This window comes from Protopterus annectens, chromosome 1.part1 (assembly GCF_019279795.1).
Source record: "Protopterus annectens isolate FY-2018-M chromosome 1.part1, PAN1.0, whole genome shotgun sequence".
Lineage (NCBI taxonomy): Eukaryota > Metazoa > Chordata > Ceratodontiformes > Protopteridae > Protopterus > Protopterus annectens.
In genome coordinates, this window is record NC_056726.1 from 337458417 (window position 1) to 337485277 (window position 26861).

The 26861-nt window shown below is 38.6% G+C and overlaps 1 protein-coding gene across 2 annotated transcripts in view; it reads left to right on the forward strand.

The window, feature by feature from the left end:
• The window catches only part of CCDC68 (coiled-coil domain containing 68), a 1130692-nt gene that overhangs the window by 394977 nt on the left and 708854 nt on the right, over positions 1 to 26861 (forward strand). The gene's annotated exons all lie outside the window — the stretch shown is intronic.

The window sequence follows — 26861 nt, forward strand, 5'->3', positions numbered from 1 at the left end:
TTCTTTCTGTTATGTATTTTTTGTTTAGTCCTGCCTTCATTTTAATTTATTCTACCTTTCTCTCTATTTTTGTCACTATTTTCCATGATTTTTCTTTGCTTATGTCTTGCCTGACATTTTAGAAATTGAGTGGCATCCCTAAGCCATGCAGACATATGGTTGAGGTATCTGTGATGGAAAGGTTTCTTTGTATGACACTACAAGAAACACTAAACAAACTTATCATTTTTGTGTAAGCACTCGCAGTTGCAAAGTGAGCTACATAATCAACTACACAATGGTTTGTCTCACTACTTGGCAGAATCAGTTACGTTAATTCTCTGAACAAGCCACTGAACTTATCTCACTGAACTTATCTCACGCTGCATTACTACCTCCCAATATTATATATATGTTCTCAGTATATACCTTGCTTCTAACCCTCTTTAACTTGGCAAACTATTTTAGTGAGATATATATATATATATATATATGTTATGACTCATGCTCAGTTCTACTGTACAATACTTTTGTATCTTAACTCTGCATACTATTATTTTGGAATGTCTTTGGGCTCTGTTTTATACTGGTCTGATCCTGGAAAAGAGTCCCTCTAGTTCAGTTCTCTATCCTGGTTAACATATGGTAAATAAAATAAAATAATATTGCTACAGAACTTTTTGACAGGCAAAATTCATCTCTTCATATGTCATTTTGATAATCATCCTATTTTGACTGTTTCTGCACTTTGCATTCACTATCTCTGCCATTTCATTCTATACTCATGATAAAAAAAATGATTTTATTCAACCTATTTTAATCTGTTACTTTGCTTATATTTTTATGTTTTTTCTTATCTAATGTCCTTAATAATAACACATAGTCTTAATAATTGTGTTATTGTTTCTGTTTATTTAAGTTACATAATTTGTTCTGTAACTATATCTAGTTTTGTTATGTTCTGGACCTTAGATCCACTGAAAATGGAATTTCCAAGAGGGATTTTATTAGTTACCAAATAGGTTCATGTGTATTTACTAAGCTATTGATCTGTGAGGATCTTAAGAAGCCTAGCTTTTATTTTCATGGTAGTTCTTGTCCCTTGCATTTTGTATACAAATAACCCAGCAATTGGCTGAACAAGGATATGTGAATATATTCACAAGTTTCTCCTATCTATGAAGGATTAGGGTGCTAAATTTGTGCAAATTACATTTGAACAGAGTAAGAGAAGTCCTTTGCTTTATATGGAGTGGAAGATGGTTCCATAGAAGTGGTATTCTCTGTGAATTGATCCTATCCATACAACATGTTGTATTTATTTGGAAAAAGACATTGGGATCCCAGGTGTTTATGATACCACTGGACTTATGAATGTGTAATAGGTCTGCATGATACCAAAAAGAGGGACAAGTCTTTGAGATGGTCTGCATAGCTTTTATGATTTAGGGACTTGGTTGTGGTCATTCCAATTGTGACAAGTGTTTGAATAGTTGCATAATTAAAGGGGCATTATATTTAATGCTCTACCTAGTGAGTGCTGAGTACATTGGAATGATTTCTTCCCTGGATCTGGATGCAATATCTTTAGATATAAGATGCATGACGACAAAGGACTTCACTTCCTCATAACAGCAGATATGTAGTGATCAAAGAATCATTCATTGTGGAAATAAGATCCCAGATCCTTAACCATGGGATCAGTTCTCTGGGATGTGCTGCTAATGCGATAATTAAAAAGGATATGATTATACACTTCTTGACATTTATCTTTAATCTATGGTTTTAACAACAGCTGTTTTGGACAGGGCCTCTTGCAGCATATTGGTATCCTCTGGGGAGTTTATGATAGCACTAAGTCTGCAGTCTCATGCAGCCTTGGTCAGCCACAAAACCTTAATACTAGCTTTGAATGCTGAGAAGTAAATGTCAAACAGGAGTGGCCCAAGGACTGAAACCTGTGCTGCACCATTAATAACAGATCTTTTGAAGGAGGTATAGCCTCCCACTATAACTTCCTAGGGTCTATTTCTGACCATATTTGGCATCCAACTATTTACATAGGGATTGACATTTAATTCTGAAAGTTTATCTATGAAACCTGAGAGTAGAATGGTATTGAATGCCTTTGGAAGGTCTAGATATGCTGTGTGTACTGTTTTACCCTCATCCATTGTTTTGTAATAAATAAACACACACACACACGCACACATACACACACACACACACACACACACACACACACACACACACACACACACACACACACACACACACACACACAGATAGATAGATAGATAGATAGATAGATAGATAGATAGATAGATAGATAGATAGATAGATAGACAGATAGATAGATATAGATATAGATATAGATATAGATATAGATATAGATATATGGGTCTACTTTGATTCACTGAAAACTCATTTCACTGAATTTCAAAACATTCACACCTAATCACAAACCTAGAAAGTTAGAGGATAGCGGAGGAGGTTGACATAATGATTAAGGTATTTACCTCACATTTAAGCAGTACAGGGTTTGATTCTCACCAACAGAAATTGGCTAGGTTTAAAATTGCCCACCTAGCCTACTACTTACGTATGAATTTGTAGACAACATCCCAAACCGCTTTATTACTTTGATAGACTTACCTCAGAAAGCCAAATCAGAAGTCCTAACTATCCAAAATGAATGAGCTGAAAACCTCTCAGCCTCATCCCTTGACGTATTAAGGCCTTCTTCAACATATTAAGAAACTGCTTAGATGAAACTGGCCTGAAAAAACAACCTGTATTTTCTATACCTGTCTACCTGCTTCCACAACACTGCTCATGCCAATGGACACAGAAAAATAACAATATTCCTTTTCAAAATTACCTGCTGCCTCTGCCACTTCTGATCAACTGATCAACCTTCAACATCCAAAACTGCAGCAAAACTGCTGAATCACTACAACAGAAATCTAGTCATTGTAAACTACCCAATACCTCACTCACTTAAGAGGCAGGGGTTGGGGATGACATAATGGCTAAAGTATTGACCTTGGGGACAAGAGGCATAGGGTTTGATTCTTGCCAAGAAAAATTGGCTAGGCTTAAAATGTCCCACAAGGGCAGTTAGCCTAGTACTTAGCTATAAACCTATGAACCTACAGTGTACACTTGTAAATAAATACAAGCATATTCACATAGAAAACATGCAAATTATACCTCTGACACCTCATACAAACCATTTAACAGAATCTGTAAAAAATGCTTCCTTAACAATACCCACCTGCTGGCTAATAAACCCTCAAATCTTTACAAATCTTTAGCATTCATAGAATCTACCAGTATATGGTAACATCATTAAACCCTGAAAACCTTGCAAAGCACTAAGATAAGCCAAGTGCCTCCCACAACCCTCCTGTATAAAGCATCTATGTAGCTCCTAAGTTGACTGACTAAAACCTATCTTACCTAGGCAAATGGACAAAAAATATAAAAGAATCAAAATCTAAGCCATAAGCTATTGTCATTGTCCTAACCCATGACTATTGAACTAGCCAACCCACTACTGACTGCCCAAGTTTCCAAATCGTATTGGGCACAGTAACTGGATGCTCTTTTGCTTCTGCAACCAGGGCTTGAAACCTGCAAACCTGAGGGTGAGAGAAACTATCAGCTACTGTATTCAACCTGCATGGCACATGTTTAGCATAGAATGTAAAGTTAATATTCAAACTTTACAAAACAAACTTCTTTGATATTAAGCAAATCAGACCTAGCAGTCTTCCTGGACAAAATATGCACCATTGTCCTATTTTCAAAATAATTACCTTTCTTTTCTAACTTGTCCAACCAAACTACTGAAGCTGCCCAAATTGGCATCAATTCTCTTTCCAACATTCCTTGAGCCATTCAGCAGGCCACTCCACAGAAAACCATTTCTCTTTAAAATAAGCTGCCATACCTATAACCCTCCAGCTGCAACAGTGTAAAGTTGTAAATCATCATATGAACTCCATTGATCCTGACAAATGAAACAGCATTATACTTATTAAGAAAATCTTACCCAACGGAAAGGTCTTGCTTGATAAGCTTAGGTATCCTTACTCTACGATGCTTTCATCTAGACCCTCTCAACATTTTAGCCACAGTCCTAGTAAATATCATTCAAAGACACACAGCTAGTCAGGCAAAATTCAACAAGCCTAACAGCTCCATGACTTCTCTAACCCTAGCTTTATATGTACCTTTAACTTGCTTAATTGTCTCTTGCAGCTTCTCCAATTTGAAAAATGTCAAACAAAACAAACCCTGATGTGCATCAACCTACAAACCTGAAAAAATTCAACAACTTACAAAGGCCCTCCAACTTGTCATGCACTAACAGCACATTTAGCTGCTAGCGTAAGTCAGTAGCTCCTTGCTCCATGTCTTCTGTCCCTTCCTCCATGAGCAAAAAATCATCCAGATAATGGACCACCTTTTAAAGTAGGGCCCATTTCTTGCCATATACAATGCACAGCTAAACCATTCAAAAGTAGCATGTGCCATTGCACAACCTATTGGCATTGCTACTCAAAATAATATTCGCCCTTCTCTTCATTGGGAGAAGTTGTAATGTGGCTTCAATATCCAGCTTTTCCAACCATGGGTCTTTGAAACTTTGAATAACCTTGACAATATCATCCAGAGAAACATAATATGCCCTAATGTCATCCTTGTCATTATAGTCATTCAAAGAGCACCTTTTTGGAAAAGAAAGAACAGCAACAGACCCATAATTCATAGCTCCAGTGGTGAAATCTGAAAATCTGCAAAATGGAAGATGCCAAATAGTCTAAAGTCCCTTCCTGACTGTAGCTACTTCGTAAGTACCCACAAAACTAATTTCTCTTTCCCTTTAACAGATTTCAAGTTCTGACACAAATTCCTACTTGCTACCACCCTTTACCTAATGGAAAAACCTATTGAAAACCTAACACTAATTGCTGAGCTGCAGTCCTGTGAGGGTAAACCTGAAACAGTGCCTCTGACATGCCAACCTTAATAGGAGAGTGAGATGAACAGCATTTTAGCCACCATTTGAAAGGGGAAAAATCCATGTGCCCCAGAAAAATTGTTCCAAACTTTACACTTCCCCAAAAGGAGTGGAAGCAGAATTCCACAGTCCACAAAAGTAGACTGTCCCCTGTGATCCAGCTCCAGAGGTAAACCCCCACTGATCCTCCCCTGTACCATCATCTTCCTACCCCAGGTGGTCTAACAGACTGGGATCAAATTAGTCCAAATTAATAGGAAGGCCCAGCACATTTCCTTAAATTAAAAGCCCAACACGGTCTACCCCTGTCAGTGTTTTTCCTTACCTGGAGTCTAGTTGACCTCTAACACTATCCAACATCATGTTGACCCAGGTATCAGCATGCCTGGTCTCCCAAAAAAGAAATGTCTATACTGATTTAAATTTACATAAACTCTGCTCATAGCACAACCAGGCATTACCATTATTCAATTTCTGAGCCTCCCTAATAGGAAACATGCTAATGAAGGTAAGCCTTGAGAAGAATTTAATTCCAGAATGACTGTCATCATGTATACAAATCCCAAGCACTGGCATTAAAGATATCTAGCTCCCTCTTACTTAAAGCTGCCAAGGCAGTTGATGAATACTTTGCTCTCTGCAATCGTCTGAACTCCATCTCCATTTGTAAGTTCAAGCAACTCCAAAAATTGACCCCCTCCAATTTTTTTTCTTTCACCATCTGGAGAATATGAGGCATTACAAAAATACCTGTGCCCCAGTTAAAAGGTCTTGCTTTGCAAACCCTCAGACACAACTTATTTTCTGAATTCTGCCAGCTTTGCAAGACAAAACAGTTCCAGAACTGCCAGCCCGACACTTCCAGATTGGATAAGTATATCTGGGCCTTCCTCCTCCTTCCATCTGGCTGATTAAGAGTCGGTGTGAAAGCATACCTTTGCACTCCATAGCTTCAGCATTGTAGATAAAACCAAAAGCAACACAGTGGCCAAAAAGCACTCACTCAAGGCATTTGACAGGTATGCAGCCTGAACCCTAATAATATGACACTGTAGAGAGACTTAGTCTACCAACTCTTAAGTTAAAAGCAATAATATTTTGAAAGTCTTCCTGATTGCCACAATGATTTCTAAATTTAACCATGATGCAGAAGGTCCATTCTAAAAATGTCACTTAAGTTTATTCACAAAAATAATCAGTTTCATGTACAGAGGGAGACAGTATCCAGTAGAATGTTGGTGTTGCCAGCACCATCACAGATATGTTTGGTTAAAAATACAATAGTGATAAACTATAGTAATTGTCAGACCAGGAACCAAAATGCACATCAGTTAGGGATCTACAGGACATGGCACCAAGTAATCAATAAGCAGTCAGCCCCCACACACTGCAAATAAATAAAATAACAACCAATAGCAATCAAGTATTCTTTAAAATGCAAACTGTAATGTGCCTGCAGATTTCCAGTACAACATATCATGAACATAGTAACACCTTAGTTGTATACCTTCTGATGGTCCTGCCTCTGGACCTGCCAGCCAATACTCTCAAGAATCACCCTATAAGTTTTATTATTTATTTATTTATGAAAGTATGCTTAAATGTTCCCGCTGAGGAACCAACACCACGTGGACTCAGACTATGGTAGTACCAAAACCCAGTTGTGAGGAGCTCTGATACTGCCCCTGTAGCTCTACAGGTATCCAAAGCCTGCCTGCATCCCAGCAACAGCCATTCTGGAGACTCTTCAATCCTCTCCCTCAAACTGATTCTGTGCCTTCCTTTATTTTCACTTATTTTTTCGTGTGTGTGTGTGTGTGTGTGTGTGTGTGTGTGTGTGTGTGTGTGTGTGTGTGTGTGTGTATAGATGTATAGATATATATATATATATATATATATATATATATATATATATATATATATATATATATATATATATATGGAATCCATTAGTACTCCTGCCTTTGTACTACTTTAAAAAAGAACTGCAGGGAAGCCAAGAAGGACATCTTACTCAGCCACCAATAAACAGCCAGTGGTAAAGTAATTTAATTTCTTCAACTGCCATACAATTGCTGTGTCTTATGACCTGACACTATGGCTAACAGTACTCCCTTCTCTAAGGCCACATGGTGAAGCTCACCCAACTCCTTTAGCAATGTACCACAGCACCAACTGCACAACCAAGGCACCAAGAGAGTGTGGCAGGACAGAAGTGACTTGCATACAATGGAATGCACTCTGCCTTGGCTGCCAACTAGTGATCCACGAAGACAAGAAGGGGGTGAGTCACTAAACTGATTCAAGAATGAGGTACTGCTGAAATCTCCCCTGGGCAAAATTTGAAATATTAGTGACAGCCTGTGCTGACAGCAAGGTAAGACCCATCTTAACTTAGCCATTTTGCAGCTCCCCCCACTGAGTACTAAGTTACTTTACCTCCCTCTAAATGCCACCACTATCCTGAGTCTGCTACAGGGCTGCCACTACCTTAACACCATCAATAAACCTTTACCATTTTTTTACCCCGTTCCTAAACTATTGGAATTTCCTGACTTTTTTATTTTTATTTTTTGCATTATGTTTTTTTTTTTTAAATTCATCTTATATAAATGTAAAACCATGACTGTTTCCTTACAGGTTACCTTTTATTTATTTATTTTTTTACTATAAACTTAAGGTTGAAACCTAATCCATTTAGCAAAAACATTTCCCCACCTAACAAATGTGAATATTCTCTTTTTACATGCATATATACATTTATAAAAGTATAAATATACATTGGCAACAATAAACTCAACTATCTACTGCATAAACTCATCCGAAACTCTGCCAGTAAACTATCTTGCTAAAGTATTATGCTGTGGTCACTTGGTCACAAGCAAAAGAACACTTTGTGTGCAGCAGACACCTGCACCAAAAGGCTTAATTCCTACTCCTAACAATAAATAGTTACTACCCTTCCCCTGCCTACCTCACTTCCTTCATCTGCACCTCCACCAACCCAAGGAAGTACTTCCTGTTATTCAGCCCTCCTTAATTTTCCTCACACCAGGCAGGTGTATGAAAACAAATCCGTCTGGTAACTCCATTTCTTATCTGAAGTGTGCTACTTATTTGTCAGCAAAAAAAAAGTTTTGGGGGCAGAGATATGCATTACCAGTCACTGTATTTTGCTCTTAACGAAATAATAATAACTTTTGATGACTTTTGAAATACTAGTGCAGTGGTAAGTTGAAACAAACATGTAAATATCATGTATTAACATTGCATATGTTAGTGAAGTTCCTTATTTATTCTAAGAGGTTAGTATTACTTTGTTATATTTTCTGGCATATGTTCAAATGGTGCTGCAATACTAGCATGATTTTCTTTTTTTAAGTAAAAGTACTTTCTCCTGTAATGCATGCAGTGTTCCCATAATATGATATTTGTTGTTCTTTATTTTGCTTGAGGCTGTTCTGTTTATTCACATAGACTGAGAGTACTCTGAATTGCTGCTTTAAGAGTCTATGGGAAAAGTACTTTGCAGAATCTGAAAATCTAGTGCACACATTAACCAGTTTGCTCTGAGGAATACCAGAGTATTTAATTTCTTTGTATTTTATGTAATCATATAATCAAAAATCACTATGTTTATCTAAACTATCAATGAAACATGCCTGGGGATTTTAAATAAACAAATAACATTTTAAAAGAGCCAGAATGTACAGAAAGTAGGACAAATGAAAGCATGGTAAAAACTGCAAACTAGCATGGATAAAATTGTAACCAGCATATTTATTAGTTGTATAAGTGAATGTGAGAAGCAAATCAATTCCTATTAGCCTAGAACAATCACTGCATGTTAAAATTAGAGGACGTAAAAACAGGCCATTAGGAAAAAAATTCCATATTCATAGTATACCAGAAAACATTGAAACAACAGATATGAGTTGTTTCATCAAGAGATTTAGAAGTATGACAAGCCTTGAGCTATGAGATTATTCATCAAAAAAGGACAGAAAAATCTAGTATTTCAAATCTCCTTGCATATTGCTGTTTTTTTTTTTTGTATCTTTTAGCTGTTTTGTTTGTTTTTAACCTAAAAAGTTACTTGTTTGTATTTTCTGCTTGGTGTGGTACCATAGTCTTATAGTTGTATTGAAAATAGTGGGAGAATTGTAATATACTACAAGATCTGTATTTCTGCCATAACTATATTTGCTTGTTATATTTCCTGGCTGGGTGCCACAGTCTTGTAGTTATAATTCATAATTGTGGCAATAGTGTGAGGTTTGCTGCAGGATCTGTGCTCATACAAATGTTTATACTCAACTTCTTTTGAAAAGATTAGATATTTTGTTTATTATTTGCCAGTTTAAGCTGTACCTGCACCTGCATTCATTTCTTTGAAAAAGTAACTGAAGCAGTGAGTACTGATTATATATACAGAATAGCTATTCCTACCTAGCCAAGGCCTTGTAAATCCAAATATAAACCATTAAATTGTGTGATGAATAGTTAACTGGTTGTCTAACAGATCCCATGTGGTTAAAATAGCAGGTGCCACTTCTGTAAACAAAACAGTTACCAGTGGTGTACCACAGGGCTCACCTTTGGGCCCTCTGCTATTTGACATATATTTCTCAGCCCTTCAGGCCTAAATTTCTGGCCTATAGTTAACTAAGTTTGCAGATCATTGTAAATTGGGTGTTGTTATTTAATCTTCAACTGACTCACAATTGTTTAAACACTGCTTAGACCATGTTAGCAATTGGTAAAAGGATAAAGGTCTCAAATAAAATGTAAAAAATGCAGCACAGCTAGTTTTTGTAAACAAAACAGTTTCACTTACTGTATAGAAGATGCACCCCTCCAATCAGACACTGTTGTAAGTGATCTGAGTACTCTTGTTGATAATTCCTTATCATTTGACCATCATGTCTCCACAGTAGTTTGGAAAGCCTTTTATTTGGCTCATCTACTTTCCAAAGGCATCTCCACGTATTTATCTAAACATATCACACAGCTTGAAAGACCTCAGAGAATCATAACAAAAGATCAGTGGCCTCAAAAATCTTAGTTATCAGGAGAGACTGGCAGCCCTTTCTATGGAGATCTATGTCTAGCCTTTCCATGAAAGATCCAGCCCTGTTTCATCTTGTATTCCTTCACAGAACTAATGGTACATCAAATACTTGGTTAAACGAATTAAACCTTCATCAGCAGATAAGTAAGACATGTTTGCATTATAGGTTCATATCTGAATGTATCCCTCACATCTGTAACAAACTTCTACTACATTTCTAGTAAAGTAGCACCCTTGCCACCTTCAAGGTAAACGTAGATAAATGGATGGGCAGCCTCAAATTCTCTTTTGGTCTGTCTTGTCTTGCCCTCCTTGAGGCTAGATGGAAATTTTGAATAGAGTTTTTTTGGCTAGGCTTGATATAGTCCACAGACTGATTATGTAGTACTTACCTGTGAACCTACAGAGCTTTCTGTTTCTTACGACTGCTGCTGATTTCCCTTCTCTTTGATTATTGAATTGTTGTAGCCCTTTACCCCTCTACAGTTACATTAAGAACTGCTCTCCCTGCTGCTACCTCCTAGTTGCTACAGTAGCCACAGGGTCACCTGCCCCCATTGTAAAAGTTACATCTCATGAATTTCTAGTGTCTCTGGGACTTTAGACCTCTAGCACACAGTCAAAGGACTGAGATGACTGATTTGTTACATTGACAGGATTTATTGGCTTTTTTAGATTGGTTTCCTCTGTAATTTGTTTCCTTTAAACTGTGCTGAGGTGAACTCATACAGGGTTTTTTACTTACAATGCTGAGAAGTGTGGGAAGCCTTGAAGCCTTGAATTGTGACATTTTTCAACACAAAGTAAAGGAAAAAAAATCTGCACTGAGCTGAGTTCAGTGCACTGTTGCCACTGGACTCACTCTAAAGTTGATTGACTGCATAAAAAGCCATTTTCTCTCTATAGGAAACCTTCCTACTAAATACATTAGCAATCTAAACATGAAGCTTCTATAACCTGCATTGAGAAAAATGAATCACACCCTGAACTATAGCAAAACCTGACCAATATATCTGCACATCCTAGACTAAGAAAATATGCATCCACCTCACTTATGACTAAGGCTACATAAACTAACCCCTGCATCCCAACACCAACCCAGCTCAAAGTAGTTATTTATTTATTATTTATTTATTGCATTTGTTTACCAGGAAGGTCCACTGAGCCAAAGAGTGCTCATTTTTAGTGGAGGCCCATGGAGAAAAGCTCCACAGTGACATCTGCAATACATACAATTAGTTTGAAGCTACAATACATACAATTTGATAAAAATACAGATAGCTCAAATAGACAATTCCATACATGCTATTTGATAATGCACTGCGGTGGTGGTGCTGTGGTAGCGTTGTCGCCTCACAGTTAGACTTTGTCCATTCGATTCTCAGAGCGTCTTCTGTGTGGTGACATGTGTGAATGGGTGTTCCTTCACTGAGGGTTGTGCGTTAGGCCCGGCAAGCCAGTACGTAAAAATCTACTGCCAATCATTAGCGGACCGGAGTTCCGCTGTAGCTACCCCTAACTGGGAAAAGCCGAAAGACACAAACAAACAAACATGCTATTTGATAATAAAAGTATATATAATAGATTAATTGGTGTATGAATTTTTGATATAGAAAAAGAAATATAGCACTTGTCAGTACATTTGCACAAGGATGCGGAAGAGGTTTATCTGTCAGGAGTAAAAGTGAAGGTATAGGAGGTAGTAAGGGAAGGAGGAAGGACAGGTGGAAGTAGAAGAAGGGAAGAGACAGGGTCAGGTTATGGGTCGTGAGGAGTTAGCACATGGGCATTGCCAGTGGGAGGAGAGGTGATGTTTCAAAGATTTTTTAAAGATATATGTATTTCTAGTGGATCTAAGTGAGGGAGGGAAAGCGTTCCATAGTTCAGCAGTGGAGAAGGAGTGGAGCTATTGTCCAGCACAGAGGTTGTTTTCTACCTGTAGGAGCATTTGATTTTCAGAGCAAAGGAGTCTGTTTGTGTGGTATGGAGTAAATATTTGGAAAGGGCACCGCAGCTGGATGGGTTATGTACTAGTTTATGGGCAGTAGTTAGTTGAATATATGAGAGGTGATGAGGTAGTTCTAGCCAGTTTCAATGAGGTGCAGTGGTGGGTTAAGTGGTGTCCATTGGTGATAAACTTTGAAATTTTGTTATGGCATGAGAGTAGTTTGGATTTAAGACAGGCCTGTATATTGGTGACTAGAGGCGCACCATAAAATAGATGGAGGAGTAGGAAGGTGTAGTCAAGGGCTAGTTTGGAAGAGTGATTCAGGAATGCTTTGTGACGATATAGCATGCCTAATTTCTGGTGAGCTTTTTTGATATTGTTGTGAATATGCATATTGAAAGTTAAGTGTTCATCTATGGTGACACCTAGAAGTTTAATACGAGTGGCAACCTCAATAGAAGTGTTGCTGTGAGAGAGGATAGAGAAAGTGTCTGTTTATGGTGCTGGAATTCTTGGGGGTGAATAATACTAGTTTGATTTTTTTTAGGATTTAATGCTAGGTGGTTGTTGGCTATCCATATTTCAGTGGAGCCAAGGGCTGCTTGGGTAAGTTTCTGAAGTTTGTGTGGGGAGTTGGCAGTACAGATGATAGTTGAGTCATCCACGTATTGAATGACTGTTCCTTGAGTGAGACTAGAGTGGAAGTCATTGATGAAAATGTTGAAAAGTAGTGGACCTAAGATAGACCCTTGGGGAACACCTGTAGTGATGTGAAGGAAAGGAGAGAAGGAGTTTGTCACTTTGTAGCTTGTTGCCTGTCTGAGAGGTAGTTGGAAAACCAGTGTAGGGTAGAGGGAGCGATACCTATGTTGGATAGTTTTCTAAGAAGAAGAAGGTGGGAGATAGTATCAAAGGCTTTGGACATATTGAGAAATAGGGAGGAGGCAAGTTTTCTGGCATCACGGGCCCAATTGATAGTGTCACAGAAGGAAATTAAAGCTGTAGTGGTGCTATGACCTGGTCTAAAACCAAGCTGGGTAGGTAATAGTATGCTATTTTCAAATAGGTAGTTAAGGAGTAGGCTGTGGATACATTTTTTCTAGAAATTTTGAGATAGGAGAAAGAATGGCAATTGGTCGAAAGTTAGAGATGTCTATATTATTCCCTCCTTTGTGGAATGGGAGGATAAATGCTTTTTTCCAAATGGAAGGAACATAGGACTCTTGGATGGACCTATTAAGAAGTATGCTGACAGGGTATGAAATGGAATTAGTTGCTTTTTGTAGGAATTCTGGAGGCAGGTTTTCCAGGGCATTAGTGCATGGCTTTAATTTCAGAAGCAATTTCTTTACTATGACTGTGGGAATAGGAGCTAGACAGAAGTTGTATGTATGAGCTGGGGAGGTATTATTAGCAGGATGATTGGATTGGTTAGAATTGGTTTGTGGGAAGGAGGTAATGAGATTAGCTATAATGTCAATAAAATAATTGTTGAAAAGTGTGGCAATTTCCATGTTTTTTTTTTCTCTGGGTCTGGACAGGGTTAGTTTCTGATCCTGGGTGAAAAAGGTTGTTGATGGAGCTCCAGACGTATTTTGGGTTAAGTTTGTGTTGGTTTTGTAAAATATGATAATATTTTTTTTTGTCCTTAGTGACTTGGCGCTTTACTTGGTTGCAGAGATGTTTGAAGGTTATGAGGTCAAAGGGCTTTTTGTGGTTTTGCCAAAGCCTCCAGGCTTTGTCCCTGGTGACCATGTTCTGTTTGGTAGCTCTAGAGAGCCATGGGGCATGGATGGATTGTATGCATTTTATAAGGGGGGGGGGGGTGAGGCTATCCAAAATATTAAGGAATGAGGAATTGAAATATTGTACTGTGTTGTTTAGAGGGAGTGTTTTTAAGGATTCCCAGGTAATGCTTTGTAGGGCGTCATTAAAGGTTGTGGGGGAAAACTGTAATAAGTCTCTAGTATGTTTGAATTGATGTTTGTGTAATGCAGTTGTAGTTTTGCGTATTATAAAGGCTGGTAGGTGGCCACTCATGCTGTTAGGGAGGGTTCCTCCGGTGTTGATTTTATTAGGGTCAGAGACCATGATCCATTCTAAGATTATTCCATGACTGTATCGTTGTTGGGTCTTATAATGTCAGTAATTACCTGGCTGTAGTTATATAGGTTAATGTTGGTGGGGGGGGGTGTTCTTGTGAGAAATCTAGCCAATTGATATTAACATCACCCAGGATTATTGTTTTTGTAGGTATGTTGTTGGAAGTCCAGACTAGGATTTCCTCTAGTATGGGGATTTTATTGCCAGGGAGGATATACAGGGTAATGATACAGATGTTTTTAATTCTTTGATTTTTAGGAAGGCTATTAGGATTTCTGCTGTAGCGAAGTTGGGTATAAGTGAGTTGTAGGGGACTATATATTGAAGGTGTTAGGGTAGATCAAGGCTACATCACCACCCTTTTTTTGGGGTCTGTCCTTGTGTAGGCAAGCAAAGACAGGGGGAAGGAATTCTGAGCTTTTGATGTATGGTTTTAGCCATGTTTCTGTAACGGAAATAACATCGGGTTCATTGTGTGTTATCCAGGCATGGAGGTCTGGGATTTTGTTTCTAATGTTTTGCAGTTTAATTGTAGATAGGTTTAAAGACTTATGAGGGTGGTATGGGTTGGGTGATGGGGAGGAAGGACCAGGGTTGGGATGGATATCCCCACTTAAGATTAGCTTGGAGTATTTGAGTAGGATAGTGGTTGGACCTTGTCTTTTTTTCATGTTTTGGTGAAGGTAGGGGGTATGGTTTATGTTAACTTTGTTTTTTGTGGGTAGAAGTTTTTGTCTACAGCAGAGGATGTTGTCTGTAGGGTATAGGCTAGGTTAGATGTAAGAGAAGGATCTGGGTGGTAGTTTATGAATGGTGGTTGTTGGTGAGGGTATGTGGTTAATAGGGATGGATTCCAAAAGGGTGAGTTGTTGTAGGCGGGTTAAGGGTAGTAAGACAAGGTAAGGTGTTTGTTTATATTTAAGTGGCATTTTGGATAGGTCGGGGATAGAGGGGGGGTCTAGATAGTGGTGGTAGTTAGTAAAGGTTCTATACTTATAATGTACAGTGGTAGATATAGTAGGAATAGGAGGTATTCTAATAAGGATGAGATATGGAATGTAGTTAGTATAGGTGGTATACTAATAAGGATGTGATAGGAGGAGGAGAAAGGAGAGTTGTTAGTGGAGAAAGCAGAGATGTGAGTGCTAGTTTGCGAAATGTACAGAGTAATGTATGAGGTATTGGGAAGTACTGTGATTGGATGAGAGTTAATGATGGGAGGGGTCTAGCTGAAAAGCAATGTAACTGAAGTGGGAGTGGATGGGAAGTGGTGTGGTTGGATGGGACCTAATGATGGGAGGAGTCTATTTGAGTATAAATCTAAGTCAAGTGGAGGTGGGGGGAATGGGGGTAGGGTAGGTGACCAGACCGAGCCCGAGTGGAGCAGGATGAGCCAGGACCCAGAAAGGTAAGCTGATGCAGACAAATTAAAAAATCAGTCAGTCATTTGAGACTTTAAAATGTGTTTAAGGGGGTATTCAACTTGTTAGAAAATGTACAACTCTCAGGGCTAGGAGATTCAAGGATTAGCAGACAATTGCTAAGGTCTGTAGGGGCAAGGTTGAGGAGGATTTTCCCTTTTAAAACTCAGATTCAACAGCAGTATTAGTCCAGGGGAGGGAGTGGGAAAGAGAGAGAACAGGAGTATAAAACCCGATGGGCAGAACTTAACACAACAGGGCAAAAATGGGGGGGGGCACAAACTCAGCTGCTGACCAAGACGGTGTGTTCTCTAGTGGAAAGTATAACAGCTAAACATACAATTAGCTTGGCTGTTGAATGCTTGCGAGTGGTGATGGACTCTGGTGTTTGGGAACAGCAGGTGAGGCAAGCCACAGAGGATGGAACACAGTTGGTTCAGGAGGTTTAGGGCTCTAGTGTTCTACAATAAAAGGCAAAGGAACAGACAAATTTAGAGCTGGGCTTGGGAGTATAGGCACAAGAAAAAAGAGACTAGACTAGCACCTATCTTATTAATGTCAGAAAACAAATAAATCAGTGACCTGTACTAGTTAAATCATTATGCAATGGTTTAAAACACTTATTATACACAGCTAATGCTTTGTTTTTACTAGCAGCAATAGTATAAAACATTTAAGGAACACAGCTACTGCTTTGTTTGCATTTATAGTTCCTACAGGCCCCTAAATCATTCCTGTCTAAACCATGGACCAGCACTTCCCCACAAATTCTGTAGCCAGCCTAAGTGAGATAGGTATCTTGAGACAATGTAAGAATTATCTCATGCTTTCTGACAATTATCTTTTACTCAAACAGCATAACACAGTGGATGAGAGAGATATAATGTCACTGGAGGGTAAAATCTCATACACAGACAATTTAAATATCAAGATCGTCAGCAGCACGCCACATTCCACACCGCACCACAAACATCATACTACAGATAATCCTTTATAAGCTGAGATTCTAATGGTTAACTTACCTAAACTTCAAAGTCCTCCAAAATGTAACACAGGCACAAAGTACAATCAGCAGTACCATCTACCACTTCACAAAGCACAGGGAGACCCAGAGTCATGAATGCTAAGCTATAAGGCAGGCTTCCATTAAACTAAACATTCTACTTATAGGTGACTCCACTGTAAGACATACAAATGTACCTGCTACCAGGCTGAGCCAGGGAAGAGTGCTGGTTAGTTGTCTGTCTAGTGCCACACACACACACACACACACACACACACACACACACACACACACACACACACACACACACAAGTCCTTGAATGACAAGTAGCGGTATGACTCTGTCATAGTACATGTGGGTGTCAATGACTTGAGACATACCTACTTTGATTAAATTAAGATAAGACTCTCAGACAGTGTGACCCAGGTTGATATGAACCTAGCAATGAGCAGCATTCTACCTTCTCCAAAGATGAGACAGGAATGTCAGCAAAAAATAACTGACTTCAATAGCTGACTCAGTTGTTTTGTCATTCGAAGGGGTTCCAATATTTGTCAGCTTGGAATGACATGTTCAACAGACCATCCTGCTTCACCTGGAATAGCCTGCAACAGTCCCTCTAGAATTTTGAATACAGGCAAAGTCATTATCCACTTCTGTAGTGCCTTTTCTATTTTGCAATACCAACCAGATACACCTACCAATATAATGAAATGAGCAAAAGAAAATATGAAGGTGTTACTGATCAATGCTAGGAGCCTAAACAAGAAACTACACACCCTACAAACTCTCCTTTACCTAGAGGAAGTAGATGTCTGTACAGTGACTGAGAAATGGTTTAAAACAGGACTGACAGTATGTCAACTGTACAGGGCTATAGTGCCTTCCACTTCCAGATGAGCCACTGCGCATGAGGGAAAAAGGTGTAGGTGTTATAATCTTCATTCATAAGAGATTCACATCAAGGCTGGCCAAGCAGCATGAGGCACTAGAGCTTTTTCATGCAAAAGTCACCATCAGAAATGTCTCATACCGTACCATATATTAGCTATCTATAGAACTCCCTGTGTGACAAAAGAAAACCACACTGCCTATCTGCAGGAACTGGAATCACTCAGTGTTAAACCAATACCATTTTCACGGGTGATCTAAACTATCCAGCCATAGACTGGGAAATATATAGTGCACAAGAACAAAGATTCCTGGACATTGTCAGTACAAGTGCCCTGCAACAACTAGGCAGAATACTCACTATGGAGAATAGCATCTTTGACCTTATCCTTACTAATATGGAGGCATCTTGCTCCATCCCTTGCTCATCTTCATCACTTGTTAGGTCTAACCATAGAGACATCTGCTTCTAAATAAAACTGAATCTAGTGAACACGTCTGCCCCTTTAGCTTTAAAAATTTCTCAAAGACAAATTACCTACTCCATACCTCTCAGCTGTACAGATTTCACAGAATGTCCAGATTTTTGACTCATGTTTTTGGTCTGTTTTTCATAAAATTGTGATTTTCTGGCAGATTAGTGGCAAATCATTTAAGACTGAAGTTAGAAAACAATGACAGACATTTAAGTTTAAGATTTCATACTCCAGAAAAATCCATGCTAATTCAAAACTCATTATTCTATCAACTTTCTAAGTGTATAAGAGCAATATTTAAAAATTGTCCCTATTTTGGGCCTTTGTCCCACTTTTATTGATGGCTTTGTCCAGATTTCGTGCTCTAAGAGGTTGAGAGGTATGAGTCCTACTCTTAAGTGATACATTGTCAGACTTCAACTCCCCAACAAACCCAGTTAACTCTACTGAATATGTGGCAACATACATCACTAAACTATATCAGCACATAATCATTGGCATAGATGTGGACGTACCCAGTAGAAACAAGCAAATTGCATGCCACAAAAAAAAAATCATCAAGCTTAATAATAAAAGTAAGAAATTATTACCTAAAAGTAAGAAGAACAATACACAGAATGATAGAGCCCTCATTGTTAAATTAAACAAGCGATGCAGGTGCTTAATTAAATCTACCTAAGCCAAGTTTGAGACTGAAATAGCCACCCAAGCAAAAGACTATCATAATACCTTATTTAGCTATGTTCATAACTTCAGGAGCACAGTGAAACAATGTGCTTAGCTGATTGTAAGTAATGCTGCCTCACTGAAGCTGAAGACATAGCTAACCTGCTGGCTGGTAAATTCAGCTAAACTTTAACCCCCTCCCACTTATCTCACATGAAATATCTGAAACTGACCTGCCATGAGAAATCACATAAGCTCAAGTCCTGAATGTGCTATCCAAAACATACTGAATCAATGCATTGTGACAATATCCCAGGATGTCTCTTGAACAGCATGAACTTGATTTAGCCACACCCCTAACCATTCTACTCAGCCTTATTCTCCATATGGGGTTTGTAACATGTGAAAGGAGAACAGCGGCCATTATTACTGTGCATAAGAGAAGACCTTCTATAGACCCAGATAGTTAAATCTATAAGTCTGGCCAGTCTAATATGCAAAGCCATGGAAAGAAAGATCATACAATTTAATCAAAAAAGGAACCTTTGATCATTGGTCACTTCTCAGTTTGGATTTATCAAAGACAAGTCATGCTTACTCAACCTGATGGATTTTTTTGAAAAGGTGGCCAAAGTAATGGAGGAAGATAAAATGATACTCACTGCCTTCCTCGACTGACCAGGATTTTTGACAAAATACCCTGCTCAGGAATAGTGGAAAAGCTTAATAAACTAGGAATAAAACCCTTCATCACCAGCTGGATGTCCAACTGGCTCACAGATAGGACACAGGAGATTAAAATAAGAGAATCTGTTCAGCATCTACTTCTCAGAAATAAAAGGGGTCTGGCTAACTAAGTCTGCAGATTATTACAAGTTAGGAGTAATAATTGAATCCCCAAAAGATGCAGCCATCCTACAAGAAGGCTTGTCTCATACAAATACCTGGTGCCAGAATAGTGAACTAAAGCTGTAGGCCAAAAAATGGATTATCATCTCCTTTGCAAAGACAAGTCTCCCTGGGAACTACCACACTGACAACATACAGCTAAGGGTTGACCCAGTATTTTGAGATTTGGGAACTTATCTGGATAGTGACCTAACTTTTGATCAACATGTGTGCACTGTGGTGAGGAAGTCCTCCTACATTGCACAGCTCATAAACAAGATGATAGCTTCTTGATTCGGTACTGTCATTATCCCTCATTGTTGGCCTTCATTAAGCCAATCATTGAGTATAATGTCCCTTTTGATATTATCTGTCCAGGCACATGAAACAACTGGAATGCCCACAGAGATACATTACTAAAAATATACAAGTGGCCTATATGGAGTGCCAATAGGTCACGCCACTATATTTGGCCTATTTCAGACATCTAAGAGGTGACCTGTGTTTACCATGCAAGATGTCATCCAGTCTTTTACTGACACATCTGTGAGTCAAATAGTATATGAAATACTTGATCTGTGGACCTAAACCTCTTCTGCAACATTAACAGAATAATTTGGAGGGACAGGTATATCTCATAGAGGATACCACTACTTTGAAACAGACTGCACCCATGTGAAGCATCCCTAATCACATTCAAGAGTAGCTAGGACATTTACCCCAGGACTTCCAGGACTTCCTCCCACACTATTAAAGGGCATAGGAAGCTGCTAAATGCTTTATCCCAGTACATGGGTCCCCTCTAAATATCTATATTTGTTTTCAGTAATTACCAATAGAGTAATAAATAAATACATATCTTGGAAAGGTTTAGGTGACTATAATATTCCATGGGATAGGTTAATTTTAAACACCTAATGGGATAATTGGCTATGGTTAAAATGGCCTGCAAGGGCAGTTAGCCTAGTATTAATGTATGAACCTATGACTCTCTTATTATTGGAATTCCAAAAGTACCAAAATTGGCATGCAAGAAATTACAGACAGCCTACCACTCCTTATGTCCTAAGCTCTAGAATAAAAATTAAGGCCATGATATATTTATTTTATTTTACTCTCTGTTGACAAGGTGCATAAGCTAGTACAAGACGCTTTTCATCAACTACCCAGGCCATATTGTAGGTATTGCAATAAGCAGGTATAGCAGAAATGCAGATTTTGTAAAGCAGCCATTCAGTACTGTTCAGTAAAGTCTAATTATAATAGTCAAAAGGACTAAGCACATTGTAAAACAATTGTATACATACAAGTTTAGATTCAGAAAGTATGTACAAATTTAACAGCTATTCACAAGTCAATTGCAAAGGCCACAGTTAAAAAAGGATGATTTTTACAATCAGTAAATCAGTAATCAGCAAACTGTCTATTACTGACTGCAATCAATAATCAGTAAACTGCACTCCCTGGAAGCACTCCTCACCTTGAAAGATGCTGATGTTTGTGCAGTCACTGAGACTTGGTTCAGGGCTGCTGAGAGCACCCCAGTCATATAAGGCTACATGCCTTTCACACATTAAGACCGTAAAACAAACATGAAAGAACCAGAGGTGGAGATGCATCCATCTTCATTAATCCAAATGCACCACAAGACTGGTAAAACAGTACAACTGTCTTGAGTTACTTCAGGTCTAATTAACTATAGGTAAAAATGCCCCTCCACATCATTGCTAGCTACAGGTCCTCTTCCATGAACCTTACTTACTAGAGTCCCTCAGTATACAGCCAAATACCATGGTCATGGGACATTTCAACTATCCTTCCATTGATTGGGTGACTTACATGAGCACAAGCATGATCACTACGAGGTTTCTGAACTTTAATTCAAATGCCCTGGAACAGCTGGTGCACACCCCCACAAGGGGCTCAAATGTCCTAGATCTAGTGCTCACCAACATGGGGGAGTCACTGCATTACCCCCTGTGTGTTGCCCTCCCTGGTAAGGTCAGACCATAAATCTGTCTCATTTGAAGTAAAGATCAACCTTGACTCCCACACAGGAGTAAACAAACTGAAAACTTTCTACAAAGCAAACTATTGCCTACAAAGCGATAGTCTAAAACGTTTCAAGGCCCCTCCCAACATAGCCAACAATGACTCCAATGCAGTGAAATACACAACTGCCCTATACAGCCACTTAAACAAATGCATTGACTCAGCTGTACCCAACAGGACCAAAACCTGGTCTTCCCAAAAAAAAAAAAAAAAAAAAACAAGCCACTTCCTGGTGGACTGTAAGTATAAATAAGTTATACAACAAAAGAAAAAAACTGATATCTAAGAACAGGAGAGAACTTACTCAACAGAGGAAGAATACCCTCCACAGCTTAAACAAGCAAATCAGATATCTTGTTATGTCCTCTAAGGCTAGCTATGAGTCTAAATTAGCATCCCTAGCTAAAGACAATCATAGGGTTTTCTTTAGCTATGTCTGAAAACTAAATGGAACGTCCAGCTGTGTGTCAAACTTATAGTGGACGGTACAACTCACACTGAACGTGAGGAAATTGCCAACTTCCTAGCCAACAGATTTGGCAGTAACTTCACCACCCTGTGCCCACCAGATATACCCCAAAGCATTCCTGACATCAGTCCTCTACCAAGTATCTCCAAAGAACAGATCATACAAGCAGTCTCCAAGGCCAAATGCATGGCATCTATGGGACCAGATAACATCCCAGGCTGCTTACTAAGGAATCTAAAACAAGAACTAGCAGAACCATTCGGCACTGTCTTTAACCATGACCTGAGAACTGGCTTTGTCCTGGCAGTGTGAAGTACAGCAACAGCAATCCCTTTGGGCAAAGGGGATCCATCAACTGATCCTGGGAACTATCAACCCATAAACCTAACCAGCCTTATCTGCAAGGCCATGGAAGTAATCATCATGGGCTTTATCTACAAGGACATATGTGAACTTCAAACCCTTGACCCAACCCAATTTGGTTTCATTAAGGGTAGATATTGCTTATTAAACCTAGTGGGCTTCTTTGAGAATGTCACCAAAGCCTTGGATGAGGGCAAAACAGTATATACCACCTATCTTGACTTGGCCAATTCTTTTGAGACAATCCCCCATTCAGGTATCATAGAGAAACTCTACCAACTTGGGGTTAACCTATACTTTACTAGATGGGTAGCAAACTGCCTAACCGACACAATGCACACTCCACCTCCACCAGTAGACCAGTTACCAGTGGGGTGCCAAAAGGATCTGTGCTGGGCCCTCTACTGTTTGGAATCTATTTCTCTGAAGTCCAGGTGAAGGTAGATGGTCTGTGGCTTACCAAGTTTGCAGATGGCTGTAAACTGTGTGCAATCAGAGAGTCCTCCAATAATGTTAGCATATTACATTAAGGGCTGATGTGCCAAACTCATAGACTAAAATTTAATGGAAAAAATGCCTCATTATCCCCTTTGGCAAAAAAGTAACCCCTACTAATTATGATGTATATAAAGCACCCCTCTAAGCTCAAACTCAGTGGTGTGTGTGAGACTTGGGAATACAGGTTGATAGCAATCTAAACTTAGATAACTATGTATCTGTAGTAGTAAGAAAATCATTCTACATTGCACATCTCATAAATAAGGGCATCTCATCCAAGACCAGGGAGGTTATAGCTCTGCTGTACTCGACCCTTATCTGACCACTAATTGAGTACAATGCTCCCTTCTGTATGTACCTCACCAGGCACCTGGTGCAACTGGGGAGACCACGGAGCTTTCTAACCAAGAGAATCCAGGGCCTCCAAAACATGACATACATGGAAAGTCTGAAGTCTGAAAGCCTTGTCACTGTACTCTGTGTCATACAGGCTACTGAGAGCTAACCTGTCCCTGGCCTACAAAGCAGTCTCAGAACATGCCCTAATGGAAAAGCTGCACATCCACAAATCAAATGGGACATGAATAACTCACTCCAGGGATCTCAACCTAGCCTGTGACATTAACAGAGCATGCTGAAGAGACAGATTTATCTCCCAATGATTGCTGTTTCTCTGGAATAAGCTCCCACTCCATGTGAAGATACTATTCAAGTGCAACCTTGACAACTGGATGGGTGACCGTAAATTCACCCCCAGGGGTGGCACCTATGTCCCTCATGGACAAGGGCAGTTGGTGCTGATCACAGAATCAGTCTGCTAATAATGACCATCTAACTATGGTCAGTAAGGATGCTCAGGTTATTAAACGGTTAGGCTTCTAAAGGTCCTAGGGCCATTAGCCTAGTAACCACCTATGAAATTAGGAACCTAATTATAGAATTAAGGCCTACAAATGAGTTATAAACAAGAAAATTGAATGATTTATTTAACCAACATCTCTAAAGCAAGTGCATTTAGCTTTTCCTTAAAAAGAGTGAGATTGTCCAAACTATTGATGTGATTAGCTAGACTAGTCAAAGATGCAAGGGCAGACTTGGGAAAAGATTTGTTACACTAGGTTATTGCGAAATGGGATCAGTTTAGTTTTATGGCTGCATAGCTTCTGATGTCATATAAGGATCTGTGTACTGAAAGTTTATTAGTTAGAAGAAGGCAATGATTATCTTTAAGCAGTTTGAAAGTAAGAGCATTGAGAAGATATGAGGACCTTGCTGTGACCGGAAGCCATTTTCTCTTTTGAATAAAGGTACAGTGGTGTTCTGAGGAATGAGCTTAGTATATGAAATTTACAAAAATGTATTCTTTAGTTCATAATAAAGTGCTATGCGATAGTACATGCATATTCAAGTCTATGGATTAATATGTTGATAGCAACACCCTACTGAGGTTTCCTAATAAGTAGCTGTGATGTATTGCAAACCACTTTTAGTTGTGTCTCTTTAGCTACAGTTTTTAACATGATTGTGAAAGGAGAGAGAGCTATTCAAATAAATACCTAAATACTTTTGCTTTGTGATGAAAGACAGCACATTCCCAAAAGGGTTGGCAATGCAAGGTATGGAAATTATTATTTCTGTACCAATAATAACATAGGACAATTTGGTTTTGATTGTTAATTTGATTTTAATAAGCCAATTCCAAATAGAAGAGAAGTAATTTTGTAGCCTGCAGTTAGCTAAGAGGTAGATTTGTGTCCAGCTGTCATTCCTGTGACATCTGCATACGTAGCAATATTTTGGTTAGGCAGATCCCAAGGCAAGACATTTATGTAAAAGATAAGAAAAAGATAGGAGTGAGACAGAGCCTTGTGGAACACTATTAAGAATTGATCATGTGGTAGAGAAGGAGCCTTTGCTTATAATTGAGAATATTATGTCAGTAAATAGATTCTAAGTCATGTAACTACTTCGGGGTGAATCCATTGTTTCAGCAAAAGATTATGACTGGAAATATCAGTAGCATGTTTTATCTCAGGAAATATAGTCCAAGACAAAAGCACTCTCTGTATGTCTGTATAGACTGCTTGGGCTAGTAAAAAGCTTAAACTTCACTCCTCAAAAACATTAATGATTTTTCTTTTCCCCCTTTCAGACTGTACACTTTGTAGAACCTGATTAATGTTTTTAATGAAACGTAGAACCTGATTAATGTTTTTTAATGAAAAGAATATTTTAGCTTGACAGTTTTATCCAGGAAAACTAAAACAGAAAAGTGCTCTAAAAAGTAACACTTACATTCCAGAGGAAATGGCTTTCTCTCAAATCAATAAAAATATAATCCATTAATAACAGAAATTATGTGGAACTAAAGATATCCAATAACTTCCAATAGCACTAACTATTAATGTAATAGAATGATTCCGTCATGGAAGTTTACATTCACAATACTTGACATTTTAAAGCATCCCCATCCTTAACCGAACTGATAGCACTAGGTACTTCATTTCACAAGGGATTTAATAATGTTAGGTTCTAGAATATATTTGTGGATTTTGTACTTTGTCCTACATACTGAGGTATGTGTATAATAAACAAGATGAACATTGGTAGTAGTTAATGGCTTGCTTGAATTGAACTTAAAATGTCCAGACTCAAACATCTGGGGTTGGAGTTAAAGGGGGCATGAAATGGGAAATTAAACTTCATTGGCACATCATGCATTCCCACTATTTGTTAGAAGCAAACCAAGTAAGTTAAAAAATATCAATTGTCACTTGTTACAATGAAGTTTCTCTATATTTTGTCATGCCAGAACAGTTAGTAAAACAACTGTAATGTTTACCAGATTTGAAGCTGTACTGTGGGAGCCACATCCATCGCAATATTTAAATTAAAATAGTAAGCCATGATCGAAGCTACAAAATGAAGTCTGAGAGTGAACACATGAAGGGGTAATAAAATGAAACTGTTTTTTTCTCACACATATTTTAACAATTGAAAAGATAAGGGAGTGCATTGTACATTAAGAAGCATGTGCCACAGAACTGTGAAGAAAGTCTAGAGCAATATAATTTTGCATTCCTCTGTTAGCTATCCCAAGACCTGAACAGAACTTTAAATACACCTATGTTTTTATTATACTTGATTGTCAGGACTGATGTACTTTTCCATGTATGGTCTATTATTCAATATATTCTCACTTAATGTGCTTGTGTTTGGAATAATGCTTTCACCTGGTGCTATTCCCTGTTGAAGAGATATATATGTCTTTGTCCTTGACTGATCATTCTGAAACCCAGTAACAAATATGGCACACAAAAGACAAAGCAAGCATGCTGTTGGCATGCTGCATAGTATACTCATGCATCCGATTCTGTCTTGACATTTCACCCCCTAGTCCCATTTTTATTTTTTATGTTAATTTTTCTCTTCCTTTAGGATGGTGGAGTCACATTCACCTAATGGTGTTACCATTGATAGTAACTGTAAAAGTATACATGTACAAGTGAATAGTACACAGTACTTTATAACATTTATCAAATGTTACAATACCGTATGTTTTGATAAAGCCTTATTAGATGGGAATTATATGAAAAGCCGTAAGAATGCTTGTCCATCCCAGCACAACTATAACTGTTTACTCTCAAAAACATGAAAATCACTTACGTGAATGGTGATTTCCACTACAAATAACGTTGACTCATACATATTAAATAGGTTGTATGGTCGATATAACAAAGTCAACAATTTCTGTCGATCATACTTTGTAAATCCCCCATTTACATCCATGCTGTGAGTCTCTGCCCTGTGCAAGTCTTTCTAACGGACGTACACATGAACGTCAACATTCCGACTGTCGCTCCTACCATGTTCGAGGAGGAGGCTGTCGTGCATGTCAGTGTCAACCTTTTGACTGTAAACCCAACTAAAACTACACTTGTCACTACTTATCTCCTCTCTCACTACTTTAAGGAGCTCCCATCCTTACTAACCACCAGGTGGC